The sequence below is a fragment of the Palaemon carinicauda genome, chromosome 25, assembly GCF_036898095.1.
Source record: "Palaemon carinicauda isolate YSFRI2023 chromosome 25, ASM3689809v2, whole genome shotgun sequence".
Taxonomy (NCBI): Eukaryota; Metazoa; Arthropoda; class Malacostraca; order Decapoda; family Palaemonidae; genus Palaemon; species Palaemon carinicauda.
Window position 1 is genome coordinate 30,166,299 of NC_090749.1, and position 5,000 is coordinate 30,171,298.

Here is a 5,000-nt window from a genome sequence, read left to right on the forward strand (position 1 = left end):
AGAAGCCTTTCTTCCCCTATGAACAAAATAAAGATTTCGCCCACCATAACGAAATTCAAGATTTTTTCGAATCGAGATGTTGATGAAAACAAGTTTTGCCATTTGTTTTGTTGTCGTAATATCTAGAGGGTTGATTAATGCATTTAGCAAGATGCAAAGAAAATTGCAATTGGCCCCGTGAGAGAGAGAGAGAGAGAGAGAGAGAGAGAGAGAGAGAGAGAGAGAGAGAGAGAGAGAGAGAGAGAGAGAGTTTTCAATCTGACGATGATATTTTGATGGTAAAGCAATTGAAATTTAAATGAGCTTATCATCTATTTGAGTAATTAATTCTCTTCCTTCATAATATAATCTGCTAGGAATACCTATGCCATTTTATATATGCTGTATGTAAAGATGATACCACTTCTCAATGAAAGTATATTTCTCTTAAATGTCTCCGAATTGGAGACTCATTTCCCCATAGATTAAGATTCCATTCGTTGATGTATCACAAAGAGTAGCGATTAATAAAAATGTAATTTATTAACGTTTTTAAAGCTTACTTTAGAAGATGTTGTAAAGTAATGAGAAAAATAGGGATATAACATATATGGAAATAAGGAAGAAATATTGTAGATATCTTACTTAGTTTCATTGAATGAGAGAAAAGGTGATGCAAAGAACAACTAATTATGAGCGTCATCTCTAAGTCAAGAAACCTAATTAAACATCGAAACATTATTATATGATTTAGAATTATTTTAGTAAATGAAAAGAAAGGAAGATGAAAAATAAAATGTGATTACCTCGCTCCCCTTTTGATAGTTTGAACACGTCTTTCATTTAGAATGAAATTCATCATTACTTTTTTCTGTTCTCGTGTTTTATTTAATTACTGCAGTCTGGGGATTTCCCTGTTACATTGGCAGTGGTTCTCTCCCCTCTTGCGGGGTCAGAGCCCATTCCTTCTGCTTGAAGGGATGAAGTGGCCTCTTGCTGTGTTGACTCTCAGACCTCATTGGGACACATTGCCTTATCCATTATACAGGTATTAGTGGTCACCCATCCATGCACTGACCAGCAATTTATCTAAAGCTTTACTATTTCTAACCTTGGGCAAGGTGGGCCAAATTGCTGCTTGCACCAGATATTGAGTGCGTGCGTGAGTGCGTGCATGATTGTATCCAAGCATATTTTCATTTCTCTCCAATTGCATTGATTGATTGATTAAGACATCTTTTATAAGAGTCCAGTTTTTTATTTTAGATCAAATTTCTCTTTTGTTCCTTTTCTCATTCTTTCTGTCTGACTGTCTGTCTTTCTGTCCCTTCCTCTCTCAAGATCTATATTCTATCTGGGACTTGAATAAATTGCTCCCTTTCCAAATAAAACGAGACCATAAACCTCTGAATTCTCTTCAAGTTTTGAAATGTTCAAAGCTATGTTTTTTTTTCTTGAAATTTCCCAGTTTTATTAGACGATTTAGCTGTCCAACTCCTTCATGATCCCTCTTGAAAGCCCGGCTCTAAAAAGCCTCAAGGAATCACTAAGATAACTTCAACCTCCAAAGGACTTCACCCTCCAAAGGATCCTTTCTGCTTAAGATGTTCTTTCAGAGTCCTTTGGGTCCATTGTTTTATATCCGAGGGAGTAAAGAAAGTTTTTCTTTTATTGGGAGAAGAAATCTATTTCAACTTTCCTCAGCGGTTAATTTATAAATGAATGACTGAAAGATTTGAAGTTCTCTGGCATCCTGACATCGAAGGTCATTGACGCCGATATCGTTTGTTATAAATAAAGATTAAGAGATTATTCAATTAAACCCAGAAAAGTAAATATGATATAGAAGTTATATAGCATTAAGAAGACTTTCTTCTGATAAAAAGTCCAAGGATCTTGGCAAGGATAAACCTGCCATCTTCACCCCAGACCTCAAACACATATCTATTTCTCTAGTAATGACTAAAGATGTTCACATGACCTTTTGTGGGTGTGTGTGTATGAGAGAGAGAGAGAGAGAGAGAGAGAGAGAGAGAGAGAGAGAGAGAGAGAGATTCGTTACAAGATAAAAATACACCATTAATTGTAAAATTGATAAATGAAATAGTTTCCCTTTGCACGTAAATTTCCTTATTATGTATCATAAATCAATTTCCACAACAAATCCAGTCAGAACATAAGATTTTCAACTCATTCTCCTTTCTAACAATGTAGGGTAAAAATCTCATTGATATAGTTCACAAAATTATAAAGTGTCAGAAAAAACGTTTCTTAGGAAAGTCTCCTTAAACAGACTTTATTCTGATGTTCTCCAAAACATCTTTTTTTTCCATAAAGGTCAACAAAGTCTCAAGAGAAGATCTTTCTGACCTTCCGGGTGACCTTGAGGGAACGACAAACGGAGTAAGTAACATTTAACGCATTGATTAACTACCAAAGAAGGTTAACTCATAACCCTCTCTTATAGTGACCAAGAGAAGATTCCTGAATAAGTCATTTCTTATTACTGAGGAATTTCATTTAAGAAAAGGTCTAATTAGCTCAATTGGGTCATCGGGGGTCGTTAAGATGAGCCTCTTACAGTAGGAGGAGGGGGTCTTCCTACCTGCTATGGACTCCACATCCCAAAACAGCTGTTGCTTCTTCTTTCACAGCGAGTAAAAGAAGAGACAGAAATTAATCGTCGTATTTAGCTGCTTTTTGTTGGCCTTTGGGAAGAGTTATGCACAAATTTCTTTCGGTTGTATAAGCCTTCGTTTTCCTTCTGACTTGCGTGTTTGCGATAGAGAGAGAGAGAGAGAGAGAGAGAGGAGAGAGAGAGAGAGAAGAGAGAGAGAGAGAGACTGATGATTTCATTGATTACTCATATCCATGTCAAGTGTTTTTTAATACGTGATAAAAGAGGGAACTATAGAAACATTTGAATAAATGATATCATTTCATTGAAATCCTGAATGCTTTTAAAAAAAAAATCTCCATTAAATGGATTTATCTAAAACACATATAATTAAAGTTGTAAGTTGTAGAATAAGCGATATGTGAAATGTCAGTCTCGTGCAGCAGAACTGTTCTGTGCGAGAGAGGCGGAAATAAGGAGAAACTGCTCATTAGGGAACAAAATCTTCTTGGAAATATCTGAGCATTTAGCTGTACTGAAGTGTGCACAGTACAAGACACTTCGGACATCCCAGAATATATGGACATCAGCTGATCGCAGTTGTTTCCTGGTAAACTTTTAAACCTTTAAACTGTATCAATTAGGTGGGTAAGTAATGTGGGAAAGAAATGGGAAAAATGTTGATTGCTGGTGTTACTATCACAATCAGTAATAATAATGATTATAATAATTGGTTTAAAGTTAATTTACCAAATCAATAATGAATCTTATATTTTTATCTTTGATTATTACAAAATTGACTTCTTAATCCTCCTATACGATTTCATCAAATCCAGAAGGAAGTTACCAGATTATATTCCCAAGTGTTCATTAGGAAAAGTAAGACCAGCTAATGAAGGTCTTTCACAAATGGCTCATTATTACTTCAGTGGATCATTTATGGATGTAATTACCGAGTCATTTGGAGGTGCAATTATCCCTAATAGACACTGAAGAGTCATTCTAACAATAATAATAATAATAATAATAATAATAATAATAATAATAATGATAATAATAATAATAATAATAATAATAATAATAATAATAATAATAAAAATTTCTTGCTCAGGGGTCAACTACTGCAATATGATCGTTCAGTGGCTACTTTCCTCTTGGTAAGGGTAGGAGAGACTCTTTAGCTATGGTCAGCAGCTCTTCTATAAGGACACTCCAAAATCAAACCATTGTTCTCTAGCTTTGGGCAGTGCCATAGCCTCTGTACTATGGTGTTAAACTGTCTTGGTGTAGAGTTCTCTTGCTTGAGGATACACTTGGGCACATAATTCTATCTTATATCTTTTCCTCTAGTTTTTTTTTTCTTCAAGTTTTTATAGTTTATATGTGAAAGATTTGTTGTAATGTTGCGTTTCTTAAAATATTTTGTTTTAAATATTAATGACTTTTTTGTAATTTCCTTGTTTCCTCTCCTCACTGGGCTATTTGCCCTATTGGAACCCTTTGGCTTATAGCATTCTGCTTTTCCAAATAGAGTTGTAGCTTAACAAGTAATAATAATAATAATAATAATAATAATAATAATAATAATAATAATAATAATAATAATAATAACGAAGATTTCTGAATTACTCACAAAATAGAGACTCGACCACAAAACTTCATCGGATTTATGAAAAATAAAATTTTTTTCTTCCTTTTTTTTCCTTCTCTCCTTCTAGGTGTGTTCTCCTGATGTCGTTCGAGACGGTGGAAGAGGAATAAACTATTAAAGGAAGGAGCAAACTTTATTCTTTTTTCTTCTGAATCTTAATCTTTTTATAATTGAATGTGAAGAATTTTATCTTAGAAGGCAATTACTGAAAAAAGTAAAAAAATAGATAATCTTTTCTTATATAATATTAAAAAACTTATGAAAGTTGCAGTAATGATGCCTGAGTATTTATCATGTAAAATCCTAAAATTATGATAATATCCTTTAAGGAAAATAATGTCATTTGATATTCAATGTTAGGCGGAAGGAATAAAAAACCATAAATATATTTGTTAATATTTTCAAATTATAATGGAAAATCCATTATTATTTACATTTCATCTGCAAGATTTAAATAATTATTCCGCAAATTGTTCCTTTCTTTCATTATAGCTGATATCAGTAATGCTCTCTCTCTCTCTCTCTCTCTCTCTCTCTCTCCTCTCTCTCTCTCTCTCTCTCTCTCTCTATCAGCAGCATCTATATCAAAATGATTGATATTGAATAATTTCACATAATGCAAAGGATTTAAAATTCATATCTGCTATCTAAAGTGTTCACCATTAAACAAGATTTCTATTATATTTAAATGTAGTAAACATCCACATTGACAAACATTCGAATGTATTTATTATCTCTGATAAATGCTTGGTG